Raw genomic sequence first — 21170 nt, forward strand, 5'->3', positions numbered from 1 at the left:
TTTTAAAGGTAAGGTTTTAAAGGATATTTCTGACTCACTCTCTATCGCTAATGCTAAAATTGTCCATCTCTGCTGTTTATGGAAAGGCAGCAATGTAAATTCTAACCCTATTCAAGTTTCCTGTTGATCTGTATATAATCTAATGCCTTTCATGCTCTGCCACCTTTTCACCCGATGGCATGATGCTGCTGACTGTCAGCTCCCTGGAAGAGCGTCTGATGTGGCAACTTATGCTCTACAGCTGCTGCTGGGTGCCTGGTGCTTCTGAGGTTGGGAAGTGATGATGATGTGTTGAGAGAGAGGGACTAACGCAACATGCAGTTTTGCATGAATAGGTATGCAGCAGGTGGCATCAAACAGATTTGTTGTCAGCACGCCAAGGTAGATTTTAGATGTATTAAAACATGTTAGACGTAACATGCAGCTGTTTCTCGACCCACTAATATTTCTTAACCTTTGTCTGTCTGCTGCTTCCTGTTTACATGCATATTTCTTAACTTTTGCTGCTGCTGTTTTGATGTGCTTGTTTAGCTGACTGCTTTTGTATGATGCTCTTGTTCTTTCATTCTATTGTCTTAAACATTTGTCTGCAACAGAAGCTACAGTATGTGTCTGTTGCTTGTGTGCTAGTATGTCATTTATGTAATGCGTGTGCCATGTGCTCACATGCAAGTGGTGGGTGTGTTTTTTTTTTATATGTTCTGTTGCTTTTTTTACTTTTGATATTTACTACTCCCTACCTTTTTCTCAAGAGGCTTTTTCCAGGCACCCATTGTTAAAAGGAATTTCTTTTTGACTCGCTTGGTTAATAAAGGTCAAATGGAAATAAACAACATATAAAGTAACATCAAATGCTTTTTTTCTATGCCTAATCCTGACTTTGATCTTTTGATGGAAAACTGAACTGTGAAGGGTCTTATGCATTCTTTTCTTATATTGTCTTCACCGCAGTGCATGGCAAATCCAAGTTGATAAAAGCTTGTTTTCTTCGACAGGATTACAACACCAGACAGGCCTGTCTATATCCTGCTGCTGCCTTTTTGGTGTGCCCAGGGCTTCATTAAACCTATCTCAAAGAGAAAATGTAAGATCTCAGTCTTCATTCAGTGCACAAAGCATCTGTGCCAATCTGGAGACAGAGAAACAAGTTGTATCACGCATCACGGCTGAATGGAAACACTTAAGTGAAATGTATAACAAGCACAGGGACAGACCAAGCATGGTACAGGGTTTTTGATAATTTTCCAATGTGAATCACACACCACCTACAGTGCCTATAAAGTATTCACCTCCTTAATTTTTTCCCATTGTATTGCTTCTATAAATGGAATCAACATATAACAAAAATGACTGCATAAGTATTCATCTCCTTTAAAATTAACTGACCTAATTCAACACAGGTCCAGCCAATCGATGCTAGTAGTCTCACAATTGTTGAAATTGAGACCTTAGTGCAGTGAATGTGTCTCAAGTGATTGTAATATAAAGACACCTGTATCGGAAAGGTCCAGTCACTGGTTAATCAGTACTAGTAAATCTGCCTAGAGCAGAATCCAGCAAAATATAGTGAAATCCTGGAGGACAACCTGATTCAGTCTGGGAGAGAACTACAAGTTGGGAGAAGATTTATTTTCCAGCACAACAATGACCCAAAGCACACAGTGAATGCTACACAGAAATGGTTTAAAGATGGAAGGAGCATGTTCTGGAGTGGCCGAGTCAAAGTCCAGACCTCAATCCAATGGAGAATTTGTGGCTGGACTTGAAAAGGGGCCCGATCCCCTTGTAACCTGACAGAGCTGGAGCAGTTTTGCAAAGACAAATGGGGTTAAAATTGCAGTGTCCAGATGTGCAAGCCTGATTGAGATCTATCCACACAGACTGACTGTGGCCAAAGGTGCATCTACTCAATACTGACTTGAAGGGGGTGAATACTTGTGCAATCACTTATTTTACATGATATATTTTTAATTCATTGACTACATTGATTACATTTTTAAGAAATCTGTTTTTACTTTGAACACTTAAAGCTGTACTATATTAAATATACTTTACTTACTTACTGTCTTTTCTGCCCTTTTACACTGAAGGTATGACATATATATGTTATCCTCTTTTGTGACTGGTGATGTTATTATTTTGAGTATCTTATATAATTATGTACAGTGGCCAGTGGACCAAATTGTTAGGTTATTTGTCGAGGCTACTTACAGTTACTACTGTAATTTTAGACAATATATAATTATCCTTTTATAGGCAGTCATGATGAATACTTTCTTTCTTAGCAATCGGATTTTGGCTTAAACCCACCATGGTACTTACAGAGTGAACAAAACTAAAATAATTGCACCCTTGCAGAAGCCACTCTAAAACAGGACTGTGACAACTGAGAGGTAACGGTCCCTAATTGTGTGACTTCTCAAATCAGCAATTGTAAATAATTAATCATGCTTCCAAATGTGAAGGATGGTGTGATGATGATATGAAGCCACAAGTAATTCTGCTTTTGATTAGTGTAGGAGGCTTGGGGTGTTGCTAGTAATGGTTGATATGGTGGAAATAGCATGAATTGAATAGAAAGCAAGAAAAAGAAGTTTAAAGTGAGGTAACAGCAATACACTAACATACGGATGAAAGACGGGGAAAGCGGATGAGTAGGTGATGGGTGGGTGGAATGACCAGAGGGAAAGTAGATACCTCCTCAAGGCTGTTGTCAATTTGGCGACGAATGTTTCATATAATTTACGAAGTCATATCACAGAGAAGGTTGAGTAAAATGGGTAGTTCCTGCCAAATGATAAAATTTAAGTCCAATATCAACTCGCCATTTAGTTTCTGAATAAATAGCTGCAAGATGACAAATGCAGTGAGAGTGATGCTCTTGTGGACCCTTGAGCCAAAGCAATGAGCTGAATGTGTCTTAAAGATAAGCTGCTGAGTACAGTGTGGCCTAACATTTGGATTCACATAGAGACTCTTAAACATTACAGAGACTACATTACTACATTACATGTCAACCGACCGGGGACTACAGCCGGAAATTAGCCGTAAAGGCTCAAGCTGCTCCTTTTACTATAAAGTTTATTAAAGGAGACTGTCCACGTCAACATAAACAAATAAACTAAACTAAACTAAATTAATTCAATATAAATATCTCAAAAATGTTGTTGAATGCTTGTTGAACTGTGCAACATCAATCAAAGCCGCAAATAATACAATATACAACAAAAGTGGTTTCTGTTTATTTTGTTTCTTAGTATTAATTTACAATTAGTCACAGCAACTCAATGTATTGTATATGGCTTATTTTTTATCAGTGCAGAATGCAGTATGTCACGCTGTTTGTTTGGTATAAATGTATTGTTTTGTTTCAGTGTTCAAGTAAGAGCAGCAATTAAAAATGTTTCAAAACTTTTCACCTCAGCATATTGTATTTGTTTCCCAAACACTACCATGCAGGTGTTCAGCATAACGAATCTATAAAACAGGATTAACAATTAAGAAAAGAAGCTCCTAACTCCAGGGCTCCTGGCTCTTGGCTTTGATGTCAGGTTTGTATAAATTCAAGGTCTTTCCAAGTAAATGCCATAAATACTGCAAAACTTTAGCAAATACACTTGACCACATTTCACATCATCTTGTGTTTGATAGGCCAGTTTCAACAATTGATCTGCAAGTTACTCAATGGTGTCTAAAAGATGTGCAACGGACAATGCATTTTGTAAGAAACATTAAGACTGTTTACAAGAGTATATGGTATAGGCAAAAATGCCATTGGTCAGGACAGAGAAAGTATAAAGACTGCCACTGAGGTGGGAGAGGGTGGAGACTTTCATGTGACCAAAGCAACAGAAACGTCAGCAAGTGAAACAATCCAAGTCTAATGATCTAATCTGGGACGATAATCAATGTTTAGTATACAAGTAAGCCAAACTTAGTAAATTAAATAATACATTGTCATGTTGCTGACCATTCCCTCTATTTTAAGATAGAGCCTGCTTTAATTAGGTGCGTGATGAGATTACAGAAGGTGGATGGCAGCTGCCTGTGGCCTACAGGCTGGTAGCTTCGGTAGCCAGCAGCGCCCTGTGCCCTGCTGTCTCTCTGTCTGAAAGCACCTTTAATCCCCCCTACAAAGCTCCTTCAAAAGACCTCTTTGTATTAGCAACTTCTTTTATGCTTTTTTTGACAGTTTATTATTTAAAAAAAATAGTTTAAATAATATATTTCTGTGTGTAATAAAAGATAAGAGGTCTTGTCTCCAATGTCTAAGAAAATTCAGGTGGTATTAGCATTTTGGTATCTTAAAGTTAAGCCACCTTAGCCTCAAGAAATCTTTTAATAGTATCCTAAATCACTGAAGGCTTTCACTTAGATCATCAAATAAAGAGCATTTCTTTGCCCAATTGTATGCCCAAAATCCCATTTATTTTATTTTTACTTTTTTTATTCAAATCCTCTTTTACATCAAAAAACAAACTCCACTCACTGTGGAGATGAATCTGAGGTCAGTACCCAAAAATAAAATTCAAAGAACAAGGGCTTTGTTTTAGTTCTTATTTTATCAAATAACACTTCATTGAGCTACTGAAAGATAAATGGTCTGAGCGTGTATGGCAAAATTAGCTTTGTTTCGTATTGATTAGGTCTCTAACTTAATCCATGTGACATCCCATCCCCAGGAAATCACTCAGGATGCTGTAACAATTAGTTTTAAAGCTGTAAAATTGCTCGAAATGTGTCTGTAAGAATCTCTCTTGATGAAAGACATGAGAAGATTTATTTGGGATAATTTCAGCCACATTGATGACCGTACCGTTTGCACCTCCATTCTGTCTTCCATACTCAGCATTTCGTATGTCTTCAAAGAATCACAGGATGCCTGAAAGGCTACAGTTGGTATAGATCATTTTTACTGTCATCACAATACCAGTAACTGCAGGCTAGTAACAGCAACGTCTGCTTTCATTTCGTCACACTCCCAGAGCTATCAGGTTTTTTTTTTAACCAGATCCTCATAAACCTCCGGCAACATTTCCACCCTATCTTTGATTAGTCATATTGGCAATTAAAGTAAAACAACCTGCTCATTGCTTTAATAAAAAACAGCATCAATGTAGTTACAACTTACATTGTTTAAATAAGCAAAGAAAAAAAAAGATAATTAACCAGATACTCTGGAATAATTTGCTAAATCCTGCTTCATTGCTTTCCGTTTCACTGTGCCATGTCCTCTCCTATAACCTTGCCAGTACAATTTGGGACTGCTGAATGGGCGCAGTAGCTGGCATGGAGCTGGGAGCTGCTCTTATCATTTTAAGCACAATGATAGGGAATGGTACAAGAGAGCAGCTTTAATGATTCTGGATTTGTTACCCTGGGCTGAAATCACCATAACCAAACCCTGTATACCCATTTTTAGCCCTTGGGCCGCAAGCATCTGTGCCTCCATTTTGAGACGGCTCTTGAAAAACAAATATAGCCTTCTTGCATCACTGGGTGCAACACTGTAATCTGACATTTATAAAATGCATCTTACTGGTATGATTATGCGACAATAATTCTACAAACATTTGATGTGTATTACGAGGTACAGAAACTGTGCTACTAGCTAATGTATTTTCAATGCATGTCTGGCTGCTAAATATACTGCAGATTGAAAACCTTAAAGACGGGTCTGCAGTAGCACATCAGAGCCTCAATGCTAACATTCATTAGCTCTTTATCACATCATTTCATAACACTGAATTGACAAAGACATGTCAAAAGCAATACTATTTTTTTATCTACACTGACTGTAGCAGATTAAAAAAAGCTGTACATGAAAAGAACAGTGCATTCTGTTGGCCTATTTTGAAAAGCCACCCACGGATTCACCCGATATCACTGCACCTGCGGGTGAGTTTGTAGATAACTACCACTTTCAAGAGGGAAACCGACATAGTGAAAGGATGCCAGGAGCTCTTTCCATCATGTCACAGTTGCCGCCATGTCCAAAATGCTTTTGCGGTTCCTTACAAAATACATCATGATAAACAAGGAGAGGAAGGAAAAACGGTCATATTTGACCAACATCTTCCACGTCCATTTCCCTAAATGGGAGGCATTCTTACTCTCTTATTGCCTTTTCTTTCCAGCAGGTAGTGTCCTCAGCCTGTGTCTTTTCATTACACTTTCATAGCGTTCACACGTGTTTATCAAAATCCACAGTATAACAAGTCACGCATGAAGCCCTGCTGTTATTCCCTGAGGAACACCTTTATCCATGCTAATAGAGACACAAAAGATTAACTTACCATACTGGAACAGAGGCAAGGAACATGTCTGCTTTCTGCCAGTAGAGTGGATAGGTGCCTACACAGATTCAGCCTGAAACACAGAAAGAGAAGACTTCTGTAAGGACACGCAATAATGACTTGTGTTATTCCAAGAGACAGATGCATCAGAAACATTTGGAATGTCAGGTCGCAGTAAGCTTGTGTCATCCACTCATTGTACTCCACGTCACTTTGAATAAAACCATCAGCAGGATGCCGAAATATAGATGTAAATCCTTGACTTTATATAACTCCCACCTGGGCTACCCTGTATATTAAGGGACAGGGAACATTATTCACACAGCACGATATAATATAAGCTTGCAAAATTAGATCTCAGTGAGTTTATTGATTTATTAAGGGACAATATCCTACAGGACTCCACAAAGGCATTTAAACACATTAAAATATTATTAAATTCTGCAGAACAGGCTGGTATAGACCAGAGAAATATATAGTAGCCTCATCTTGCAAAATTCAGAGGTATAGACCTAACATTGGGTTTGTAGCTTGCTATTCATTTGTGAACCTGTCAGCGCCAACATCTTCTATTTGTGATTGTTTTTAATGAGAAATTAGTACATCAAAATGGCCTTCAACTGGAGTTAAGGTTAGGTGATGTGATGATTTTTTTCTTTCTTCACTGGTATATTTTTGTCTGTCATGATAAAAGAAGGTGTAATACCTCTGAGTGTATTGGACCATGCTTTGACGATGCTGCAGAAGAAATGAGCGGGAGTGCTTTATGGCAATATTGGATTTATAGAATTTTTGCAACAATGTGATGAATACCTTGATTTGTCAGGCATTTTATTCACTGGATTAACCTAAAAAGAGATTATGATTTAAAATTACATATAACTGAACACATGAATGTTTTGTACACATTCAGTATACACATGTACATAGACTGTCAGATGGTTTACAAACAACACAAAAAGCACTTGTCATTTCAATTGAATTGTAATGGCAGTTTTTTTCCCCATACGACGACTAGCAGCAGCATGGGCTTCTACTGCTGTCAACCTGAAGCACTTTGAACAATAAGAAATATGCCTCTGTGTAGCAGCATTCAAAATGTCTGTCATTTTTCAATGTTTCAACCATTTGCACTCATAGTGGAATGTTTAGCTTTTGTTAAGAAAAATGCTTTCCAAAGCTAACAATGATGCAGCGATTGGTTTGTGTCCTCATTTAAATTCCTAGCTTTAATATTATTCGCTATGTTCTGTTGTGTTCTGAAGTGAAGAGAAAAATAATAAGCATTGAAAAACTTCAATCTGCCATTCACTGCATCTCTGCAATTCTGAGAGCAATGTTTTGAAATAATGAGATCTCTGGCATGGTTTACCCTTAAAGGTATGAGCCAGCAGAAATGAGAATGGCAGGAAAAGTCACAAGTTTTTAACATTTAATGATTGCGTCTAGGCTTTCTATTGGCTGTAGTCTTCACACTCGAAAGGCTAACCACTGTCCTGTCTGTTTTAATCACAGCACTGTAAGGAATTGTTCAGGTGAAAGAAAGAAAAAAAGGCAGAAAAAGATGCTGGTCCCCTTTTTTGGATCTGCTGGATGATTCTGGGTCTTCTTCACAAAGGGGGAAGAATAGCTCTGTCCTGGAAGAGGATTTGGGTGGAGTAAGGGTGATAGGACACGGAGAAAGAAAAGAAGAAGAGGGGATGAAATCCTGAGTATGCCAAGGTCAGCAGAACTCTCCCTGTGAAATGAAATGCTGCCAAACACGCACATGCACTCAGGCACACACACACACACACACACACACACACACACACACACACACACACACACACACACACACACACAGCAACCCACTGCCCATATTAGCTCTTCCCTGAAGACAACCTGCTGAGAAGTGCTAAATTACCACTGGGCTCACACTTAGCTATATGTGGCTATACACCTACACATACAAACACACACTTTCTCTACATTTCTTTCATGTTATTCAGTCTCTGGTCACTTTGAGTATGTCAACTTTCCCCTCTGCCATTGCTGCATTAAGATGGGGATATTCCAGCTTTTCATGAATGCTAGCTGTCGCCAGTCATGACCTTCTTAATGCTCCCGCTTCGCGTCGGGGTTCCATACAACCTGTCTGGGTTTATTTCTCCATAACAACCTCCGAACTATACATTATCCCTTACTTATATCACAGACGACTCCCACTGCACACCCAGCTATAGTCAATTGGCTTTCAGTCTTTTTGTTCATCACAAATGTATGTACAGGATATATCATCTTGCTCCATAAAAGCATTGTGAAGTTATGTGAATCCTTTTACTATCATTGAATTGTAACTTTACTTTTGACTACACCTTGTTACACTGACAAATTGCACATTATGCTCTTATCTTCCTTCCCTTAAGCAGGACTATAAAGGAAGGGATAGGATGCACACTTCCGACACTCATGTTACGTTTTCCTTGATGCCATCTCAGATCCTTTGTTTTATTATATCATAAACATAAAGATTTTTCCAATACTGTATACTGCCTTCATGCCCCCGGAAGGAATGCCCTTAACTGTGTTCCAAGAGGTTATTTAGTGTTTCAATATAATCCATATAGTTCATTACACACTTATCCCCTCGTCTCTTATGAAATTTCAATGAGAAACAAAAACAATGTTCTGGTTTGGCTGCATGTTGAACTAGTTATCAGTCTTAAAACATTCATGCTTATTCATAATAAAGGACTCAGTGCAGACGGGGAGAATAGGGGAAACACTTCAACATCACATGGGTGTTTACCCACTTATAAGAGTGCCTTTTGTAATCCTTTCAAAGACCTCCCTTAACTACCGAAGTGCCTTTTGTGATTGTGCATTGTTTTTGTGTTGATATGGATAGGGAGTTTTACAAAACATCCTGATTTTGTCACAGCATTTCAATCAATCTCTGCCGTCCATTGTCCTCATCAAGAGATACTAAAACTACTATGAAAAATATAGGTTTATAAATTTATATTTCCTGCCTCCTGATTGCATTCATCATCGTAATTTCTCAGGGAGATCCCTGAAGGCAACAGGCGCTAAATAATTGATGGGCCTGAAAGCTGTTTGGCTCTGTGAGGGAGAGCCTGCAACTCCCGTGGGAAACAAAAAGCACCAGCAGCTTTGAAATCAGCGGAAGCAGGCAAGCCACCGTTAGAATTAGTATTGTGTTCTGTCATGCCAAACATTTGGTGCTGAGACAATGCAGTACAGTTTCATTACAATAACGAAGCCTCGCAGGCAGAGACATCAAAGGCCCGGTTTGTCTCGGCCTTAGTTTACAAAGACAATAAAGAGATAGAGATATAGTTAAGACTAATTTCAAAGAGAACTACTGACAGTTTCATTAAATGTAAAGTGCTGAAGCAATCAAATACAACAGTATGCACCTTGATGTAGAAAACTACAGGAAACGAGACACAGACAGGAAAACCCAATCATGCTGGAGCAAGTACATCAAGGGTATATAATTTATGATTTTTGCAACCATTTATTCGTTACATACAACATAAAAAACAGTGCATAATCATGGTTGGCCTCATAAGTTATTACGCATCTTGAACTGAAATCTTCAATTTGTTTAACGGGGGTGAGAATCCTGATTGGGATGATAGTTGTTCAATAAAATATCTGGAGCAGTCTCGTAAACAGTGTCACCTTTCCCACTGGGACCTTTGCAGATACTTTTGGGAGGTTTTAAATCTCAAGAATCAGTATGTAGGCCACAGTACAAAGACTTTAGAACAGAAAGAGAACACGGGATACATCCAAGGTTTTTAAATGCCACAGCTGAGACAGATAGTGTCAGAGAGATTTGCACACTGCTCAAGTAAAACTGTTACATCCAGTAAAGTAAGTATCTGGTACAGTGGTAGCACTTAAATGTACAGTATGTTATTTCTGCCGCTAGTGGTCTCTCAATAAAAACAATAATAAAAGTGAAGTAGCATGAGGTCATGAGAGTTTGAGTCTGTATTGTTAAACCACCACCACTGTTGGTAAAAATCTATCTGATGTGACTCATGCAGAAACCATGTTCAGAGACAAGGCTCCAAAGTTATATTCACATTGCGTTTAGTCACGTTCAGCAACTTCCTTCATCTCTCTTTGATGTATTATCTGGTGTTTACAGCAACTAGAGAGGGTAAAGAGGATATTTTACATATACTTGGAAAAACACCATCAAATGCATATAAAGCAGATTTAGTCAGATATCCACTGATAATTAGCTTTCGAAAGAGAGTACTCAAATGTTTTAATCACCTTAAATCCAGCCCCCCAGGCAGCCTTTCATTCCAAAGCTCTCCAAACCCAAAGGCTGAGCTCAGAAAAGAGTCCCCCTATGTCAGTTGATGCAAAGACTAACTGCCATCTCTCAGACAGACACTGAGCAGTCTCCCATCAACACTGCTTTCCAAACACCATTCAGAGTAAACCAAATGACAACACAATGTCAAGTAACCTATTTAGATCACAAGAAAGAAGAAACTAAAAGCCAAGGTAGATTAGAATGTGAGATTATGAATAAGCAGAATATCTCAGAATCAGTCTCTGCTTTCTGAGATAATCTGCCAATTCACAATCTCCTTCTCAAGAGTACAAACTCAGTTACCCCAAATCAGCAATGAAAAAAGCAATATGCTAAAAAAAAACATAGCAAACTGAAGAAAACAGAATATGTGGCCACTGTTCTCCGGTAAGGTTGAGACAGAAATGCTCTTCTTCCTACAATGCACAACATTCAATAAATTATGGAGCATTCACTAATTGCTGCAAGTTAAAATCTGTAAAGTTAAAGTTGTTGTTAAACATTTGAATGCAGAAATGTTATGTATTACATCTTGCCCCATGCTAGTGTGAAAAAAGCGAACGTGTGACACAGAACAGCATGTGTTACAGTGCAGATGAGATGACATCATGCTGCAGAGATTGTACAGTACGCTGTTCACACCATCATTATCCATTTTATTAAAAAAAATGGAAGCACAGAAAAAGCATTGTGATTGTGCATTTACAATGATTATATGCTATTGCATCACCAGTCTATGTCAAAATATACTGTGCTGCTTGAAATACAAGGGTGAGGAGAGAGAGCAACAGCCGCCTCTATGCTTTCCCAGAGTGGGTTTCTTGCTACATGTGAAACAATTAACAGTTTAGCAGGAAACAAAAAACAAAATGGCGACATGCACAAAGTAAACCTTGTCTATTTTTACTGACAGCTCGTCACTGTACTGCTGTAAGTGTGTGTTACAGCACTGACTGTGCCATCAGTAGCTGACAGCTTTTGAATTTTTTGCGTGGTCGCTCAAGTCTGTGATTGTCACCTATACTGTGTGTTAATGCAGATTAATTCACAATGTAACTCATTTGCATGTCTTTAATCCCGATTTTCCAAGACAACCAAGCAAGAAGGATCTAGAAATAGGTTGTCTAATCATAAACAGCGTCTACCTGTTAACAACCAGTCCTTAAAAGCTACTGGCTGCTGATCATTGTTTTATGACCACGACATTGTATGATAAAGTCAACCAAAATAAAGATTAATGACAGGAGCTATGCGACATATGCATTTAAAATGGACGCTCACAGAGATGTTGTCTTTTTAACTTACATCATGTATAATATTATGTGCCGTTGTGTTAACTTTGTTCTAATAGAAAGATCTGTCAGAGACTATGATTATTTGTCCAATGCAGCCCTTTATATGATATGAAATACAGTAAGTCGAAAGCATTGATACTCCTTTGGGACTCCTCATTACATACAAATAGAGCAGTACGAGGATGACACTTGTAGACGCGATTCTGCCGTGACAACCTCACAGAGGCACTGCAACCAGACCATTATGGAAAAGCTGGACACTTTTAAGTGCTAAATACAAAATAGCACACTTGCAGAAAACTAATTGTGTGGAGTAAAAAAAAAAAAAAAAAGAAAATTGTTTGAGGAGTAAATATGTAATGATAATAATCATTTCTTCATCATCGTCATGTAATAACTAAAACTAAAAATGTTAAAAGTCTTAATTCTGTATTCCTGCAGAACAGCTCAAAGGAAAATTCTACTATTTGCAAGTATCAGTGGCAGGCTTTCATTTCAGTGGTTATGGCCATGACACTTATTGCATACTGATGTGCTACCAGCTGAAGCAAGAATATTGTGATGTTTGCATTTAAAATAAATTTTTTACACTCCATGAAATCAGCCTCTATATAGTATTAGCCGAGTTAATGTCTGAAGAGGAGCTGTATTGAAATGGAAATACTGCAATATTAATACACAACAGATCTGCATAGCCATCAGAGCATAAAGTCTAATCAGAATCATCATATGCTATGACAAACACACTGTAAATGATTATTTTTTCCCTTTGCTTTTGTGAAGATCTTTCATTTTAATGAGATTTGTTGGACTTAATTTCACATGAAAACTTTAATGTTAAAGAAAATGCATCACTTGTATTAACCTCAACTATTGCTTCTAAAAATAACTGGATCAGTTCAAACTTCCAAACATAGTGTAAATTTAACTTATAACAGCGTTTCCATCTGACTCATTTTAATCGCTTTAGACAGTTATGTATCAAACAAAAGAATGAATAAGATTAATTTTCACATGGTCAGGAATAAAAGACGATATTTCTGACACAAATACTCCATAAATATATTTTAAAAAGAGGGCTGTGTTTCACTACAGAGCATATATTTTTCTTTTACTTGTTATTCTCACAGAGACCAGGGGTTATGAGATTGCCTTGTTTCTGTATTTATAGATTTTCTGAAAAAAAAAACTATAGTATTGCTAAAAGCAAGAGCCAGGCTTTACCAACAATGGTGGTGGTTTAACAATACAACTTAAAACTCTCATGATCCCATGCTACTTCATGACATCCCCTAACTATGTCTTTTATTTGACTATTATGTTTAAAGTAATTTCACATTGTTGTGTGCAAGAACATAGTTTGCAGTGTCCACACTGTTGAAGATTTTGATGAAGAGTTTAATTGCATAATGCTGAAAATCATGACTACACTTTCTTGGAACCACCTTCACTGTTCTCAGAACAATCTAAGAACAATATAACTATGTTCTTTATGAGAATAAAGGTCATACTCTTTAACATGGTAATTGCTCATGATTTGAAGCACTTAAGAAGTGCTAAAAAGTTAATTAAACTTTCCATTAAGTTTCAAATAGTTTTACTTAGGAAGTTCTTTTTTCAGTGCACTGGCCAAATTAACTGCCAAGTGTTTCCAGCATATCAGCACAGATACTGACTTTGATCACTAAGCTATACTGTCTTTTGAAAAATGATATGCAGAAGTGCATCATAAAGTACATCCGCTCTATAAGTAAAGGCAATATTTGCTCTCCATCCTCTGAATATGTTTCTTTTTAAAAGGCGTCCAAGAAGATCAGACCAATAGCAAAAAAACCCGGGGAACAAGCCAGAAGTAAGGATGTATGTAGTACAGACCCAGTAGTATGTCATCAGGGAAGATGAATAGGATCTGCTAATGCCAATGAGTTTTAGGCTTAAGGCAGAAATTGATTCAAAAGCACTTTTATACATATTTTTTGTTTCTTAATATTGGTATATGTATTAAAAAAAAGAGCTCCACTGATCACCTGATATGTGTCTGTACACACCATCAAATTAAAGCTAAATGCTTTTACTTAAACTTCTAAGTCATGATCTTATTACAGGTATATTTTCAATGCACATTTCTACCTTAGCGAAAAGATAACAAAATTGAATTGCCTTGGTTTTGAACAGCTTCGCCCATTGAAGTCTTTTTAGCGTTGTTGAGCATGAGATGGCTTTTTGACAGGGCAGGAAAATTGCTCTGAACAATACCAGTGAACTATTTGCTATAAAAAATAAATGATGATGAAAATGTTTCTGACGAAAGTGATTGGACCAACTGACCCATGTTCAACTGCTGTTCACATGAAACCCTTTCGCCTTCAAAGTTCACGTTTGAATATTTTTCTACAACCACCAAGATCATCCTTACTTTGTTTTTGCTCATAGAGGGCAGACATAAGTAATTAACACCATCATTTTTGTCCTTTCTCATTTAAGATATTGAACATAATTACAGAATTTTGTTGCACTTTTCAGCAGTTCTCATACATTTTGCTTGACATGAGTGACAGTGCTGTGGGTGCTTTTTAATAACTTTTATAATGTGTGCTACACATCAGTTGAGCAATTGTAAATAACAGCTCACAACTAACTTATTTGAGGATGCAAACACAAGCTGACACTGATGCTGAAGCAGCCACTGTAGCTGTAGCCCTCGGTAATGTGCTATATATTTAAGCATGTTGGCACTTCAGTGTCAGTGTTTCTTTCCCGCTGCTTCTATGAAGTAACATCTTCAAAGCACTGTACCAGAAAGAAACGCGTCATGTTTGTGGCAGCAAGTGACGACTGTTTTCCACTTTTCACCTTTTGTTCTAATTATGTGCATCTCTGTTTGTATCTGACAGAATTTTCAACTGCAGTTATGTTTCTGCCAGAAATCATTAAATTAGCTACTATTTTTCTAGTCCCACGCAAGTGCTGAGGATGCCTTAGAGAAGGTTATATGCTGCTGATTGGATAAGACATGCTTTAGGCCCTAATGAGGAAATGCAATGAATGTTATATTGTGTTTTGTCAGGGGTTTTTTGTTTGTTTGTTTGTTTGTTTGTTTGCTTCTGTAATACAATGCATTATCAAATATTGTGTAATGGTCAGAGTTAACAACCAACCAAAAAATAATTAAACTATTGGCAATCGAGCAGTCAAACAGTCAAACAGTGGAGGGTGCCTCAAGACACAGAGGCTGCGTCTAAAATGTGCATTATGTGTATAATTGAGGTCTAACAAATTTGTGGAATGGATTCTGTTTCTCATAAAACATAAACAAAGCAAAGTATTTTCAAGCTTGCATGGTTTACATCCATGTTTATGAACAAGAAGTTTTCTTCGTTCCTGCCTGAATTGGTGTATCGCTGCATTTCTTGGCACATTACAGCCACCTGTAGTGGAATAGTTTCAGTGGAATAGTTTGAAGCCACTGGAAGGAATGCGTATGCCTCATCTGCATGAACGTGCCAGATGACACAAAGACAAAGAGGGGGCCGACTCCACCAGGAACATTTAAATCAAGTTAAGAACAGGTGAATGCCCCACCAGATGTGAAGGACAGACCCTCAGGCCTGGACTACACGTATATGGATATATTTTTAAGCGGATATTTTCGTATTCATTTAAAAAAAAAACTGTCCACACCACAGAAATATCTCTGTCCATACGAAGAGGCAAAACTGAAAACGATCGCCTCTGAAGCCTGCAATGCCATGCCTGGCCGATAGGTGGCGATTAGCAAAATGTAAAATACCACAGAAGAAGAACGTTATGAGCATGCACAGTCAAACGGTCCAGAAGAAGCAGTCAAACGGCGGCAGTTAGGGTAAGAAGTTATGGCGAAGAAAACGAAAATAGAATATTTTGTGTGGACCGACGATGAAGTGGAGTTGTTGCAACAAAGTTACGTTCATGTGTAGGGCTGAGATGAGACGGCCATTGTTGTTGACAACCGTTTTGCTTCAGTGCGCATGTGCGAACGGCTTGTTGCTAGGCGCTTGACGTCATCGCGTCAACACCAGCTCCGTTCAACATCGCTACACGGATCCACTCAAACGGATATTTTTTTATTTCTCCACTTTTTTATCTGTTTAAAAATATCTCCGTTTATGTGGGTGAAATCGCTGTGTTCGTGTGGTTGAGAGGCCCAATTGGACAGAAAAATGTGCGTTTAGGAATATATCGTATTCGTGTAGTCCAGGCCTCAATCAAGATCAGGAGTCTCTTAAATGTAGACTGAGACAACCACACACATGTCAGAAAGAAAGGCTCCCTACCAAAAAACTCCATGGATAAAGCACACAAGGTGGCTAATGCTGCTAAAATGTACAACTGAACAGTTTGCCTCAGTTCCTGACTGTGCTGAATGTACTGGGCTCAGGCCCTGACCAGGCGCAATTAGACCTCGGCAGCTCAACCTCCAACTTTCCCTCAGGAAAAAAAAATGACCGCAGCTCAGCTGACTGGGTTAAATAGAACTCAGACAAGACTTTTGGAAAAAATCCAGATTTCCGGGGACATCCAGGGAAGTAGACTACACTTACCTCTTCATCAGTCACTGTAAAGTGAATGAAGCTCACCTATAAGATAATGGCTGATAGAAATCCTGTTTCAAGAGCAAGCCAATTTGGATGAACCAATAGATTCCTGTTTGTCCCAAGGGCTTCAAATGGACAATGCTTCAGTGCATGCAAGACCATGTCCAGATTCAACAGAAGGAATGTAGGGCCCCATTTAGAAAATTGTGAACTACTGGGCAACCTAGAGGAAAAGCTAAATTGAAAAAGTCACTTCAAAAAGTCCCTTCACTCACTCATCAGCAACATTAACATCCGTTCTGATGGTGTCTGCCTCCAGTTGTTTTTGCAGAAACTTGCCAACGCCATTGGCTGTCCCAGTAGAGCTAATCTAAAGGAAGCCAATTGTCACCAGCAGACCTCTGGAAAACTGCCACACGGGAGAGATATAAGCACTGTGACTGGAGGACAACTGGGACTCAACTAGTGGAAGACAAAGAGATCAAGGAATAAAGGGAACAGGAATCCGAGGATGGTGCCGAAAGACTGACAGCCAATCCACACACATCAAAAGAATTCAGTTATTAAACCCACTCACGTAAGTCACAACACGGACTGTCAGACACTGCACACTGACGAAAGTGAACTAATAAGACATTACAGATAATGCTTAATGTCCAAAAAAACACATAATAATGCCTCTTTCTATTGAATCAATCATAAGGATGTGGCCAATGAGTGACAAAGCATGGATTATTAGACCACTGAGCTTTTAAAGTTCACAGTCTTTGGTTAATGCTGCTGTACAAGCATGCCTTGTTCATATGCCTTCCTAAAAATGCGGAGAGAGTGTTACTAATTCTCTTATATACCCTGATTTAGGGATGGGCAATATATTGATATAATATCATTATTGTGATATGACACTATACTGCATATCGTCTTAAATTCTGGATATCGCTTTATTGTGATATGGCATGAGTGTTGCCTCTTCCTGGTTTTAAAGGCTGCATTGCAGTAAAGTGATGTCATTTTCTGAACTTACCAGACTGGTCTACTTGCTCTAATAATTGCCTTTACCCACTAAGTTATTACAGTCACGTTACTAATGATTATTTATGAAAAATCACAAATAGTCTTTCCCATATTATCTCTTCACTACATGGTTCTTTGTGATATTTGTTAAAACTAGTTAATTAAGTTTGGACATTATTGTCACCTGACAATGTAGTTGCAAGCTGAGGCTTACGCTGAGTCCTAAACTACTCAAGACTTCAGACACATTTTACACTAAGAGCTGAATAAAGAAATAATCGTTTTTAAAGTTTTTAAACAAGAGGGTCTTTGGTACAATACTTATAGATAATCAGCTACATTCTCTGTCCGTCAGACTGTCCCTAATCACTGCAAGTGTGAAGGACTTTCCAAGCTTAGTACCATCACTCAATGTACCTTGTGTGCGTGGTGATATTACTTTCCAACCTTACAGGAGAAATTTTAAATGTCACAGCATAACAGAACAGCTTCTAACACATCCACCAATTACTCAGCAGCAAGGCTGTTGAAAAGAACATATCAGAAATCTAAATGAAACTTACTGCAGCATAGAAGACATGAGATTAAATTTGATGTCACCTTTTTCTCCAACTGTTAATCCTCTATATGATGAGCCATAAAACTATATACATAGTTATATCTATTAAAGGAGAGTGCCACCTAAAATACTAGTAATGTGTGACACTGGAAAAGGTCACACCATAAAATGATGAATAGTTTTCTCAAAATAAAAAGATGAAGATGAAGTGAACTGTGTTTTATTAGTCTATTACCATGGTTCGATGTATTTTTACAAGCACAGCAAACTGTGTCACATGTGCACAGTATGCCTGCTTTAGCTATCATATACAGCCCCCGTTTGTTCACTGACCCGAGAAAAACTAGCAATGTCCTTGTGCTGGCTGTGTAGGTAGTGGTGCTGTGCATGCATGCTCTTAATGCTCCTTGTGTACATATTTGAATGAATAAAACATGTCATCCCAAAGAGTTCATTCCACAATGCAAACTCGGCAGCTCCCCTCCTTCTAAATTTCTCTGTGGTACTATTTTATCTTATACATCAGGTTGAAAGTTATTTAGAAGTTAAACATAGCACCTGACGTAGATTCGGAGACTTGGTTCTTAATGTGGAGAAACTGGTATGTTAAGTGGCTGATAAGAGATCCACAGAGCTAAAACATTTCAACACCAAATGCAAATATATGGAGACAACCTGCCATAAGCCAGCAAGTGGGGGAAAAAAAACACTTAGATATACAGTATGTGTCAAATAAGTTTCTTTCATTGCTCACTTAACTGTGCAAATCTATTTTTCTCTCATCTAATTGCTACATTACAGTTTGTTTATGGTTTTACTTTACTAGCATGCTCATTTATAATTTAAATGTCAACAGAATATAGAAGATGCTAAACATTAGCACACTCCAAATGGCCTACAGCAGAGAGAGCAACTTAGTTAAACATACTTTACCCTGGTGGGACGGTATCCCATTTACATATATGAGAATTCTAACTGGCTAGTCCACACTGCAGTGGTTAATTTAGCTGAATAAAAATGTGGCTACTGTATTGTAATTAAAAGTGTACTGACAGTATACACAAACATCATTTGACTTCTATTCTTTTCATTGTTTGACTTGCTAATTAATGTTTTATATAATCTAATATGGTGCATTGTTTACCGCTTAGAAATGTTGCAACTTTTCAGTATTTTTAGTCATCCCCTGAACAGGAACCACAAACACAGGCAAGAATAATGCGAGTAAATTTGCTTAAATCCTTTTTCAGGGTGAGAAAGAGCATCTTGTCTTATTTTCCCCATACCTTTCTACGGGAAGCCTTATCTCTCTACTGCAGTGTTTTCTTTTTTTGTTCTCCCAATGTCATGCTACTATTCATCCCCAATCTGCCTCTGTTCTGAACAACAAATCACCGTTTGCCTCTTTTTGTCTTCAGGACAACCAACTGTCTGTTTCTTATTCAGGCTCTCAGCCTCCTTGCCACATTGTCCTCACTTGCTCATTGTCTTTGCCTCCGTCTGCCCCTTGTTATTTATGGAATGCAAAACTGCAGGAGTACAGAGAAGTAGCCTGGAGCTATACGATGCCCACAGCCAAGCTGCCCGACCACTGCCAAGAGATTATGGAAAGGCCTTGTCAGCGACAGGAAGCCTTCTGTCACCTCTGCCACGCCACCTCCCCTGCACAGTATCCTGCTACTCTTTCAGCCTGATTAACACTTCTACGCGAGGATAAAGTGATGACTTGGATCCCATTTACCCCTGGTATTAAAATGTCACCTATATCTGGACATGTTAACCAGGATGAGAAAAAACACATTAATGCAAGTGGGAATGTGTCGAGATCGGAATGTGATAAGCCTCACCACATCTGGAGGTCATCCATACACATCCTAACATTGATACAGATATTTATTTTTAGTTAATGTAAAATATATGTTGTTGCTCAAATTTATACAGCAAGCATTGTTGGCTGAAAGAGACGTGTCTCTGATTATACATCTCTTCTGCGTCATGTAAGCATCACTCCAGCTGTTATTCAACAGAAATGCGTGAAAATGAAAGCAGTATTGTTGGAGTATGAATCATTTACAGTTTAAAATATGTGTGTTTTGTGGCACTCATCTGTGCAGATGATCTGCGTATACTTTATCTAATCACAGAGAGGCCTACACGCCTGAAACATGCAGGGACAAACTGACACAATTTTTTTAACAAAGAAATTAATAACTTTATGTATTTAATTTGCCGGATTTACAAGAGGAGATAAAATATTAAGAATTTGTAAGAGACAGTGTTTCACAAAGTTAATAAGTTTCCCCTGGCTCAACAAGTCACAAAATTCTGTGATTTTTAAGGGGGTCTGGGGCAGATTTACAGCCACCTCAAATGCTCACATGCAGGTTTTACTCTGTAGGAAGTCAATCTGATCTCAAAGAGAGTAGCAAGAACACCAGGATCAGATTGTTTATGATCTGAAAAACTTATTCAGATTCCATTTCATACCCGGCGTAAATTAGATCTTAGCGTATAAGCTCATATAGTGATATGTATTCCTCTGGGAAGTTTTCAGTTTGTCCTTTTATATGGGGCATGCATCCGTCTGATGCAAATTTGTTTGTAATAAACAACATGTCTATATTTCTGTTATTGATTTAGCTGCTGAAATTGAAGACAATAAAGATAATTCCTTGACCATCCAGTGGGAACATGACATCTGAACAAAATTATAGTAAATCAGTTTTAGTTAAAGAGTTTTCTTTTGGCGTTATTATCTCTGCTTATCTATAAAATTCATTGATGTCTTTCCTTAGCTCACTTCCCTATTCACATTTTATACTCAAGTTGTTAATGCCATCTTTTGTGAAGAGTATTTTTTTTTTAAGAAATAAGATTTTGATCACGGTGGTCTACTGTGAAAATATAACAGGTCCAACGATGAAGTTTACTCCTTCTCCTCCTTCTCCTCCTAGCTCAAGAAGCTGTCAAGCTGTCAGATTCTTCACTATACAACTCCACCTAACCCCAGACCCAATCAATTGCAACAAAGGTACAATGGCATCCCACAGCTAGTGTTGGCTTCCCGCTGCTGCTGTACTCCAGGTGTTG

General features: G+C 38.1%; 1 protein-coding gene across 5 annotated transcripts in view; it reads right to left on the minus strand.

The window, feature by feature from the left end:
• Nucleotides 1–21170, minus strand: part of lingo2 (leucine rich repeat and Ig domain containing 2) — a 214201-nt gene that overhangs the window by 167063 nt on the left and 25968 nt on the right. For all 5 annotated transcript variants that reach the window (XM_084352770.1, XM_084352766.1, XM_084352769.1 and 2 more), the window contains one exon: nt 6297–6369. The gene's annotated coding sequence lies outside the window, so the exon portion shown is untranslated. The remainder of the gene's footprint in view (nt 1–6296; nt 6370–21170) is intronic.

This window comes from Pagrus pagrus (assembly GCF_965226575.1).
Source record: "Pagrus pagrus genome assembly, chromosome: 5".
Classification (NCBI taxonomy): Eukaryota; Metazoa; Chordata; class Actinopteri; order Spariformes; family Sparidae; genus Pagrus; species Pagrus pagrus.